The 13151-nt window shown below is 33.9% G+C and overlaps 1 pseudogene; it reads right to left on the minus strand.

Moving 5' to 3' along the window:
* Positions 1 to 6934: 6934 nt before the first annotated feature.
* LOC122072609 lies at positions 6935 to 9071 on the minus strand (annotated as a pseudogene).
* Between the last annotated feature and the right edge of the window lie 4080 nt (positions 9072 to 13151).

The raw sequence follows: 13151 nt of genomic DNA on the forward strand, positions 1-13151 counted from the left end.
TTTTTCAATTCTCCATTTTGTTCATTAAATGCTCTCTATTACCTTTAACGTGTATGTGCTTCATGAATACTCATTTAATATTCTCTGGCCATTTTCTTTTCCTGTAATAATAATCTACTCTCAATTTTATCATATTGGCTGGACTTCCCCCACCTATCTTCCCTTGGTTATTCCCTAATGAACTCAATCCCTGTAAGGATATATTTATTTTATTGATGCTTATTTCGTGCTCCCTCCCCTTCCTGTATTTTGTTTGGGTTGTGAAATACTTCATGCCAAATTTATTGTTCGCGATTATGAGGCTAAAAAATATTGTTACTATGGTTCTTTGCAGGCTGCCAATGGAGTTAGGTTGTTCACAATCTTTGATGCCATTGCACAATGTTACTGCTTCAGCATTATTCATCTTAATGCTTTCTTTAAAAAGTGGAAACTGGGGATGGCTCTCCGAAGGTGTTTCTCTCTCTCAATATCTTTTTTATTCTCTTTCCATGGGGTGGAGTTTAGAATCATAGCAGGAAAAACCATGTGTCAATTCTCCAGTATTCACAAGGACTCTAGCAATGTACATTTCACCATGAAACCTGGAGCTGAGTGGCATCAAAGCACCCCAGATTCATGGAATGCCTTCGAAGTATATATGAATGAAGGAGAGGGTATGTTTGGATCCTCAGATTCATCAGCAACAGAGACACAGATTTGAAGCCTAACGATTCAACTTAAGTACTTTTTTAATCAACTTGGGGGGGGAAATGTGGGATATTTATTTGTTCTTTTTTCTCTGTTTCTTAGGATAACCCAGTTGGGACAGGATAGAGTTTGTCGAAGGCGAAGCATAGTTGGTAAAGACTGATGAAGAGGCAGCAACTGATGTATCTACCTTGCTGAAGGAGCTTTTCAATAGGAATGAGAGCCTCCAAAAGAGTCCTCTGCACATTGTAGCTGAGTCTTATGGAAGAAAATATGTTGTTACTCTTGGACCTTAATCAAGTCAATCTTGATTTCGCCATTCTATAGCTCATTTGATCTAAAATGATCCTTCTCGTCTAATATAATGATTTGGAGGGACTTAAAGCAGCCATCTATCACCATCATCTTCACAAATTCATATTTCCCCAACTCCAAAATGGTATCTAAATAACATTTGCCAAATTTTCTTTCCAAATTACTCACAGCTTTGATATAAACAACTAAGGTTTTCGCCCAGGGTCGATTTAGAAGACGATTTAAGTAGCGCAACTTATGTGTGTGCATGCTCCGTAACTGTTCATCCTTATACTGCAAAGGGACGACTGAGATTGATTGAGGTGTGTAGGATTCTGGCTTTAGCTTGTGAACCAGCCTGGGAACTCATTATATATCATAAAATAATAAATGGATTCCAAGAGACTGAACTTTTCTACTTCTTTCACAATATCAGAAATCAATCTCCTGTTTTCATCTCTGCTCTGTTGCTTGTCATCCGTTCCTTCTTTTCACATTATATTTTTAGAAGTAGCAGCAAAATGGTCATTAAGTGAAGCTCTCTATGGTTCATTCCAACTAATATTCAATATCACGAGCAATATATATATATATATATATACAACTCAAGATCGAGTCTGATAAAAACTAGAATATCACATTACAATTGCTCAATGTGGCTTCAACTAGATACAAATATAGAACTTAAAAATAATAATAATAATAAATAAATAAATGAAGATGTCCTTATAAAACAATCATCTCAAAAAATAATAAAAACTAATATTATGTAATGTGAACAAGAATCTTTGAAGCAAAGGTGAGTAAACTAGGCTGGCTTCCATTGGATGTACATTCCATTTTAAAAGGTTGTCCATAGGATGAAATGAAATGGGTCGGATTAAATTATTTAACCACTTCTTTTAAAAAACAATCACACGCTTAAAAAGATACAAATTATCGTATTTTTAAAAACCATCATATTAATTAATTTACCTATTTATAGGGAATACCATGAAATTAATTGACTTCCCTATTTCTAAGGAAGCTTAAGAGAAAAAATAGGTACTATTTTCAGAGGGCAAAATTTAGTTTCTTTATTAAACTACAAATCCCACCACTCTCTCTCTCTCTCTCTCTCTCTCTCTCTTTCTCTCTCTCTAATAATTCCATGAAATTAACTGACTTCCCTATTTCTAAGGAAGCTTAAGAGAAAAAATAGGTACTATTTTGAGAGGGGAAAAATTTAGTTTTTTTATTAAACTAAAAATCTCCACGGTCTCTCTCTCTCTCTCTCTCTCTCTCTCTCTCTCTCTCTCTCTCTCTCTCTCTCTCTCTCTCTCTCTAATATTAGTTTATACTAATAAGAATTTTTTTCTTCAAAAAATATTTCTTTTCTTTATTTAATTCTAACACTCTCTACTTTCTCTAAGATTTGCACGCCACCTTCTATAAAAAAAAAATATCCAATCCCCACCCTACACTTAAAAAGATACACATTATCCTATTTATAGTTACCATGATATTAATTTACAATCCTATTTATAAGGAAGGTTTTGTGAAAACATTAGTACCATTAAACTCTCCAATCTCTCTCAAACTATCACACAACATTCTAAAAAAAAAAAATCCGCAATTACGTTAAAAAAAGACAAAACCTTATTTTGGAGACCTTACCTACTAATTCAATCACTATTTTAAAGGAATCTATTGCACACTTTCGTCCACTCTATTTCTCCTTATTTTCTCTATCTCTCTCTCGCATTAGTTTCTAAATAATATAGTTTTCATTACTGAGTCAAAATATACTTTCTTTATTAAACTCTATTTAATTTATATTATATATATATATATATATTTTTTGACAACGTCTTTATTAAACTCACACCTTCCAATCTATCACGCAACATTCTAACCAAAAAAAAAAAAAAAACCAACGCCAACCTTCGATACCTAACAAACGCATTTTTTCTTCTTTACCTAAAAAATAATAATGAATAAAAATAAATATAATAATTCTTTATTATCACATCGCCTTTCCCCATCCTCTCTCTCTCGTCTCTCTCTCCTCTCGTCTCTCTCTCTAATATTTAGACAAACTAATATTTTAACAATTTAGGCTTTTTCCTTTCAGGTCTATTCTTTCTCCTTTTTCGTCCCCAAAAAAAAAAAATCTATAACACTAAATATAGAATTCAAATTCCAGCTTGTGGAAATCAAATCCCCCAATCCTTCCTCCATCCATAATAATAGGAAATAAGATTTATACAAAATAGGAAACAAGATGTACTCATGCTTAGTGGTTAATATTTTTTAGACTATTTTATCCTTCTTATTTATTTTAATACCTTACCTTCTTCACTATAGTTTTTTTTCCCTTCTTCTTTCCTCTTATGTGGTTTTTGTTGGTAAGATTCCAATCTATCTCAATTATAACAATAAATAAAAAAAATAAATCCCAAACGAACTAATAGTAAACTATAACTTACTACAAATAAGAACCATGGTTATATATATAGAGAGAGAGAGATGTCTCTACCCTATATTACAATTAAACTGTATCACAATCTTCATCACTCTTTCTTTTTGTTTATTTAGTTGAAGAAAAAAAAACAAAAAAAACAAGGTTCACAAACGAAGGGACTCAAGACAAGAGGTACAAACGATCCTGTAAGTTCTGTGATCACCTTGACTGTTTTACTTTGCTTAAACTCTTATCTATGTTTTAAGGTAAAATTTCTCTACCATGATGAATCTACCACTAAATTAGTTAGACCTCCCGCCATTTGAGATTCCTGGATTTCCTGGAATCATGGAAACAATTGGTCTATATCTTCTTCCTAAAAGATTTAACTATGTTAATGCTGAGAACCCACAAGAAGGGGAGGATAAGATCAGCAGCTTAACAGAAAATAGTTGGGAATATTATATTACTGTTTGCAGGTCAGGAGCTAAGTGTCCCCTTTCCCAGACCTCATGTCTATCTGTCGAAGGTTGGGCCTTGGGCTGTGGACCTATGGTCTCGAGTTAGATTGGCTGCATATACACGTGTATTTCGATGATTGTATTTTTCAAGCCCAAGGTTTCTATCTACACTATCGAGAGAGCTGCAGCCATACTCTGTGTTCAGGAAAAAAAATATATGAGCTTGAAATAATCCCAACCTTGGGCTTGAAAAATATATGACTTGCATATACACGTGTGTATTTGGATGATTGTATTAGATTAGTGTATTTGGATGTTAATGATTTATTTTACTTTTATTTAAAAGATGATTTCCTATAGTCAACTTTTCTTTATTTTGATTAAAATTAGATTGTTTTTCCTAATACATTGCACTAATCTAATACATACTTTTTTATAGGAAATATGACAATATTAACCAATATTAATCAATTAAAGGCAAATGACAATAATTGGAAAATAAAGGCGTTCATACTGACAAAAACTGGAATCATTACTTACAATAATTCGAACGGATCTGGAAAGCTACAAAAAATTACTTTAATGGATGAGGAGGTACGTTGAAATATTTTTTTTAATATTATTTATTTTTTAATTTATATTTTTCAACATCTTAAATCATTTGTATTTTGCAGGGAACAAAAATTCAAGAATAATGTTCAATGATATTGTTGATCAATTAGTTGAAACATTGGTTATAGGAATGACTTATTTCATATCTGATGCAACTGTCAAAAGAGTCAATCCAAAGTTCACAAATGTAAATAAAGAACATGAATTGACTCTAAACAACAATACAAAAATTGAAGAAGCTGATGTCCACTTAAATGTAGAAAAGTCAAGATATCAATTCATCAAGATCAATGAATTGAAATGGAACATTGATAATTATTAGGTAAGAAGTTATATTTCATTCTTTATGAAGAAAAATGATATTTTGGTTTTTACACAATAATGCACTAATCACTTATAATTATTCAAATTAATAAGATACTAACCTCATTGTTTTAATTGTTTTGTCCAGATATTATTGGAATTCTTGTAGAGGTACAAAATGTGTTCTCCATAACAACAACGAAAGGCGTGAAAACGAATAAGAGAGAAATTAAAATAATCGACAAAGAGTAAGTTTCTCACATTTATAAATATAATTTATATCATTATTTTTATTTTTATTTTTATTTTTACTAATCATAACACTAAATTTATATTATCAATAGATCTGCTCCAGTAATGCTCACGTTATGGGACAATTATGCAATATATGAAGGAAGCAAATTGATGGATATTATAGGAGAAAATCCTGTGATTGCTTTTTCATCAATTAAACAGATAGACTACCAAGGTAATGTATATATATTAATAAACATTATATATTTATTTTAATAAACTAAACAACTTTAAAATGTGCAGGTGGCTCACTTGGTACAACAGCATTTACAACAATTGATATAAATCCAATGATCACAGAAGCGGATGAATTGAAAAAATAGTATATAATAAATTTATTCAAATTATTATACATTGATTTATTTATTTTCAATATATATAACAATATTAAAATTTATTGTTCAGGTTCACATCAAAAAATGGATCGAAGGAAAACACCTCTCAAAGTTTCTAACGAAGATAAATACAAGAAAGTTGAACGGATTGAAATGAAAGATTTAATGGACAAAGAATATAAAACAATCATGGTAAGAAAAAAATTACATCAATTTAATTTATTTATTTATATCGAAGTCATATGATTCCAATATATTTTATTTATATCATCTAACATTTACATATTTGCAGAATCAATATTATTATTTTGAAGGAAATATTGTAAATCTACAGAATGAAAAGCTATGGTACAATGCATGCAAAACATGCAAAAAAAATGTACAATTAAAGGGAGATCATGCAACATGTGACAAATGTCAAAATGATGATACAGAATATACATAGAAGTAAGTATTGTACTCAATTTCATTAATATACATCATATTTTCTTTAATAATATAGAAAACTAATAAATTTTACTCATTGATAGGTACTTCGGAAAATTCAAGATCAAAGACTCAACTGAAATAATAACTGTGACAATCTTTGAGGAACTTGAAACACTTATAGGATGTTCAGCAATTGAATATGCAAGATCATCAGAAAAGGTATAAATATTGAATGTTAGTTTGATTTTTATAATTATATTAAAAAAATTATTATATTAATATATAGTGATAATAACAAATTTGTTTTCATGTGTTGTAGTACAAACAAAAATTGGATGTGTGCCTATCAAAGAACTATTATTTCCACTTCAAAATGGATTCAAAAAATGAAGGAAGTCGAAAATCAAGAAACATTGTTATAGATACTATGAAAGAACGAAATGCACACAAAAGAAGCATCATAGATGTTGAGGACGATGAAGACAAAAAAGGAAAAAAAATTAAAATAGAAAAAGATTAACCAATACCATTTGATCTTTATCCCAAAACAATTATTATTTGTTGCAGCAAATATTCATAGGCTTCTTCATATAATTTTAAATTTTAAACTTATGTTACAAATGTAGGAGATTTAAATACTTTATTTCAAATAATCTCTCTTTTATTTCTATAAATTTAACTTATTGCATTCTTGATTTATCTCTAAAAATTTAAATGGAAAATCTCTCTCTCTCTCTCTCTCTCTCTCTCTCTCACACACACACACACACATAACGTAAGAGAAACAAATGAAGCTTTGATTTAAAATTACTCATTTATGTTCTCACATGCATTTTCACGACTCTCTCTCTCTCTCTCTCTCTCTCTCTCTCTCAACATAAGAGAACAAATGAAACTTTGAATTAATATTACTCATTTTTGTTCCCATGTGCATTTGCACGTGTATTTCTTACTAGTATAACTATATATATATATATATATATATATAATGTGATAGAAAGTACAACATTGGCCACATCCTCAGAGAACAATGAATATACCAAATTAGCATTCCAAGCTCGATTAAGAATAAGTTATTTGACATGAGTATAACATAGATTTATTAATAAACTAAATTAAAATTCCAAGCTCCATTAAGAATAAGTTCATTGACATGAGAATTATATGGATTTATTGAACCAGCAGGAGGAAAACTCTTAAACTATGTACGTCAGTATCCATTTGCCACGCCATATTTCCACAAGAACCTGCATTTTTTGTAATGTTTTCATCGGCAATTTTGGGAGAGACCAGGACCCCCATAGTAGAAATAGTAACCATAGGCAGTATTTTTGTTTGCTTGGATGTGCAGATCATAGCACCCAGGTTTAGTTGCAATTGGATACATACCCACTGGACTTGCCATGTTGTGTTTAGTATCAACCACTTGAATATTACGAAAATAACTCGATTTTGCATATCCTTCATATGGAAAATGTCCACTGCCCATCTGAGTAGTTGTATGATGACCATCTGGTTGTGTATTCACGACCTCACCACCCCAAGATAAGTCAGAGGCACCGTTTTGCAAACCTGTGAGGATAGAGGCAGGCCAGTATCCTAAAATCTCATTTTGCAGTGAGACCCACCAATTCCCATTTGCTCTGTCCTGAAACATTTTACTAGTGTTATCATTGTTTAATTTAGCATAAGGACTTGATTCCTTATGGTGGTGTCTGTGTAAACAAATGTAAGATGCATGTTACCTTGTATATGGTAATAGATATATCAAACTGCTTTCCTTTGTACGTTGAGACTGGTTTTATGATGGAACCAAGAGCGAAGTGTTTGTTTGTTTGAACAAAACCAGGGCAGTTCAGATTGTAGCAACCAGTTTGCTGGTAGTTATCATCGGTCCAATACAAGAAGAACCGCGTCTGGCTATCTCCAAAAAAAGCTGGAAAAACCTGTGACAGCAAAGGCAATTAGTCAATCATAGATTTGATCCTATAATGGATATTAATTAAAGATTACTAAATCAAATGCAAATATTTCACTGCTTAGAAATGCATAAGTGACTTATGCATTGTTAATTTTATTTCACACTGTTAGATCTAAACTACCTTTTTTTGAGATAATTTCTACTGCTTACTAACTGGTGATAACTATGTGAAATTTGTTCCAACTCTGTGTTTCCATTGGTTTTCAGATAAATTTAGAAGAGAATTATTGTTGCAAGAATATTGTAAAGAAAAGGAAGTTTACCATCCACCCAGCTTCAGCAGTGGCCCTATGTTCTGAGTTATCAGAAATAACCCAGATTTGAGACAGGCTGAATTCAGAATCAGGAGCAGAAGCAGGAGTCCTCACATTTGGTTGCCATACATTTATGCTAGCATGTGCTCCAAGGTACTTTCCTGTCAGATAAACTACCGCATACTAGTCCATATATACACATCAAAAGAAGAGGAGAATAAATTGTGTTACTTGGTTGAATCACAAATATTAACTGAGAATATATATATAAAAAAAGGGGGATAGAAGAAATGATTTCAATAGTTACCTCATGCCCAGAAACTTGAGGATGTTCGAAGTTGAGAGACTTTCGACCGAGTTTTGTTTCAAATGGTTGAGTTCTTAGAATGGGGATTGTTCCTTCTGGGCATATTACTTTTGTTATATTGATTGCAGGCGTATTCATATTTATCCCATCCGGATATGCTGTGGGTCTCATCTGTTGAGTCAGAAAAGAATTTTAGTCACAATAGACAGCAAATGGACTATTGCTCTGAAAATGTATCTTGTGGCCTATTGAAGAAGTTTGTAATTTTAAGATCAATGTATGTAACAGCTTGAGAGCATGTCATTATATCAAACAAAGAGGAAAACCTGTATTGTGTGGTTCCTAAGCAAAGGATGATCAAAAGCAGGTTGCTTGTATATATCAACGCAATCAATTACGCTGCCATCTTCACTCTGCCAAAACTTTCACAAGAATTATAAGTTTATAAACCTTCAAATTCTAAATTCTAAATTCTAAAACAAATATATAATTGGTTCATATGTAGTTGCAACCTTGACAGTCTTGACAGATGATTTGTTGTTTTCTTCATCCTTCAATGCATGAACACATCCATGATTAATCTCACAGGCAATTGTAAATGACAAAAACACAAGAGTAGCAAAATATAGAGTAATACTAGGCATTGCAGCTTGATGTAGAACGGAAGACGAAGTGGACTCGATATCGTTCAAGTCGGACGTAAGCTAAATAATGAAGAAGAACGTCTGCAATCTTTATTCCATCCTTTCTCCCTGATACATTCTCATACAACTTATTTAATAAACTCTCGGGGCTGAATAGGAAACATCTAATAAGGACAGAAGATATAAATAAAACTCTTAAAGAAACTAATAGAATATTAAAATGGTAACACAGTCAGACGTTATCTCTAATCCCTTATTCTTCCAAATAAAAGGCCAATACTGAAATAGTAACCCTGCCATACATATCCCCACATGATTGATTAAGAGATTAGTGATCCCATGCGCTGCACCTCTATTGACTGCTCCACATCATTCCCTCTCACCTAAAGAAAGACTCGTCCTCGAGTCGACATCAGGGTAGAGTGGGTCACCAGGAGCGTGATAATCATGCAAGTCCGCGACATTGAAGGTACGGGACATCGTCCAATCCGTCGGCAGATCTACAACATATGCATTATCGTTGATTTTTCGAAGGATTTGAAATGGACCATACTTCTTCGGTTTCAGCTTATTGTATGTACCAGCTGGAACCCTTTCCTTGCGTAGGAACACCATCACCATGTCCCCAACCTCGAACACCTTGTGTCGACGATGCTTGTCGGCCACGGCCTTGTACTTGGTATTGGACGCTTCCAGTCTACGTTTGACATCGGCCTGAATGGTTTGTATGTTCTCAGCCATATTCTTAGCTGCCATACTTGTGTGTGGCACTCGATGGAACAGTAGCAGGTCAAGTGCGTGTTGGGGTACCTTTTGATACACAACTGAGAATGGAGAGCGCCCAATGGAGCGGTGTTCTGCACTATTGTAGGCGAACTCTGCCTGCGCAAGTGCATGGTCCCATTGCTTGGGTCGATCTCCACAAATACTTCGAATTAAATTCCCCAAGGTGCGATTCACAACCTCCGTTTGTCCATCCGTTTGTGGATGTGCAGTGCTACTATAGTTGAGGCTAGTGTCAAACCGCTTCCATAAGGTAACCCAAAAATGGGCAAGAAACTTCGAGTCGCGATCAGAAGTGATTGATTTCGGCACGCCATGTAGGCGTACGATCTCTTGAAAGAACAGTTTAGCCACGTTTGATGCATCCGATGTCTTATGACATGGTATGAAATGAGCCATTTTTGAGTACCTATCGACAACGACTAGAATAGAATCAAGTCCTCGCTAAGTTCGAGGAAGTCCGAGCACAAAGTCCATGGACAAGTCCTCCCAAATTGCATCTGGAATAGGGAGGGGCAAGTATAAACCGGTATTCTGTGTTTGTCCCTTTGCTACTTGACACACATCACATTTTCGAACCAGGTTTCCCACATCCTGCTTCAAGCGTGGCCAGTAATAGCGCTCTTCCATGCTAGCAATGGTCTTATCGCTCCCCATGTGGCCACTAAGGCCACCTCTGTGCAAGTCTCGAATTAGCTTTTCGCGCAACGAACTCACAGGGATGCACAATCGGTTCCCTTTGAACAGGAAACCATCATGAATATGATATTCGGTTATGGGTTGCCTTGAGGTGCACTTCTCCCATATGTCACTGAAGTCATCATCCTCTTCATACAATTCCTTGAGGTAATCAAAACCTACCACTTCGGTCCGCATCGTAACTAACAATTTTGCTCGGCAACTCAGGGCAACGGCCACTCGATTGGAGGCACCAGATTTGTGTTTAATAGTGTAGGCAAACTTCGCTAGGTAGGAGGCCCATTGGGCATGCATCCTATGTAGGTGCTTTTGAGTTTGAAAGTATTTCAAACTCTCATGGTCCGTGTAGACTATGAATTCTTTGGGCAGCAAATAATGCTCCCATGTCTTGAGGGACTGAATCACAACATATAATTCCTGCTCATAGGTGCTCCATTTTTGTCTTGTATCATTGAGTTTCTCACTATAGTATGCCACCGGTCGCCTTTCTTGGGAGAGGACACCGCCGATGCCTACGCCACATGCGTCACATTCAATCTCGAACACCTTCCCAAAGTTTGGTAGTGCAAGCACTATGGCGGTTGTCAACTTCACTTTAATATCGACAAAACTCCGTTCGCATTCGTCGTTCCATTGAAACTTTCCTTTTTTTAGACATCCACTGATGGGGGCAACGACACTGATGAAGTTTTGAATAAAGCGACGATAAAAGGAAGCAAGACCATGGAGGAGTTTACGAGTTGCAGTAGACTCCACTTTTTTCTCGATAGACTTCTAATACTAACTATTTTTGGAGTTGTCCCCCGACGTGGCCCAATAAGTGAGTGCAACAACTACTAGAAGATTAAGGGGCTGCTTCATCTAGGAGTTCAATTCACTACAACATGCATTGCACCATAGGGGCGACTACGGTCTTAAGGAGAGTGACCGATAGCAAAATTCAACACCACCAAGTGTTCATGTATCAATCTATCCTACTATACGTGGTTCGTCCATTCAAGACTTAAGCAGTTGAAATAAGTTACATATTCCCAATTCATTTGGTTCCAACAATTTCCAAATACCATCAAAATGTAACCGAATCCCAAACTTCAACAAGAGATTTGCCATGTTTAGCCCTACAAGGCCTTGCACTTTTGTTAACACTGCTTCTCGTAAAAGGCCAAGTCTACCATGACTCTAGGGGGTCTACCACCACCACCACCACCACCATTACCTCCACCGTCGTGTCATTCAAGGTACAACTAAAGGAGCTGTACTACAAGAACCTGCACCTTTTTGTAAATGGAACAACTAATATTAAAAAAATAACAAGTCATCAACATTTTCCCTTACATTAGCATAAAGTCAATCAACCCTTTGCCCTCCAAACCCACTTATGTGCTATTGAAATCACTTGTTTGCTCTTCACAATACAAAGAGCATTACAAGACTTCATAAGTTCAGAATTTTTTTTTTTTTGTGAGATAAGTAGGGAGGGAAGTAGATAACTGCCACTGGTGAACATTGACTTTTTGCTCATCAACTGTGCTGGGCATTGCCTAATTTACTCTTTTAACACATAAAGCATCTAAGAAAAGTTTCCACACAAAATTTTTAAAGTTTAGATGAATTCGCAGATGCCATATAAATTTCCAAATCTTCTTAGAACACTCCCCAACAGTCGGGTTCTCTTGATTTTGAATCAACCACTTAACAACAGTTTTGGTAGAAAAGGCTCCAGATTTACTAAAAGAACAAAACCATATATCATACTATTATATAAAAGTATGTATTCATGTTTCGTGGCTAATCTTTTCTTTGACTTTTTCATCCCTCTTACTTATTTAAATATATCATCTTTTTCATTATCTTTTTAGTCAATTCTTTTTATTTTTTCGATATTGTTGGTACCCTTTATATATATTTTTAATATTTATATATTTTATAAATTTTAGTTTCTTTATTCCTATCACATCCCTTTCCTTATCTCTCCCTCCTTTTTTCCCACTTTCCTTTTCTTCCTCCCCTCTCACACGTTCTCTTAAGTTGGTCTCTTTTTTTCTTAAAATATATATCTTTTTTAAGAGAAAAGAAAAAAATCTATATTTTGAAGAGTTTTCATAATACAAAAAAAGTTCTTTCTAAAATTTCTCCCTCTCCTCTCTCACGTTCCTCTCTTTTAATCCATATCTTTCTAAAATATATATATATATATATATTAATCCATATCTTTCTAAAAGAAAATTATATATTGCTATATTTTTTGTTCTTATTTAAATACATCATCTTTTTCATTATCTTTTTAGTCAATTCTTTTTATTTTTTCGATATTGTTGGTACCCTTTATATATATTTTTAATATTTATATATTTTCTAAATTTTAGTTTCTTTATTTCCTATCACATCCCTTACCTTATCTCTCCCTCCTTTTTTCCCACTTTCCTTTTCTTCCTCCCCTCTCACACGTTCTCTTAAGTTGGTCTCTTTTTTTTCTTAAAATCTATATCTTTTTTAAGAGAAAAGTAAAAAATCTATATTTTGAAGAGTTTTCATAATGCAAAAAAAAATCTTTCTAAAATTTCTTCCTCCCCTCTCTCACGTTCCTCTCTTTTAATCCATATCTTTCTAAAAAAAAAAAAA

Source organism: Macadamia integrifolia, chromosome 3 (assembly GCF_013358625.1).
Source record: "Macadamia integrifolia cultivar HAES 741 chromosome 3, SCU_Mint_v3, whole genome shotgun sequence".
Classification (NCBI taxonomy): domain Eukaryota; kingdom Viridiplantae; phylum Streptophyta; class Magnoliopsida; order Proteales; family Proteaceae; genus Macadamia; species Macadamia integrifolia.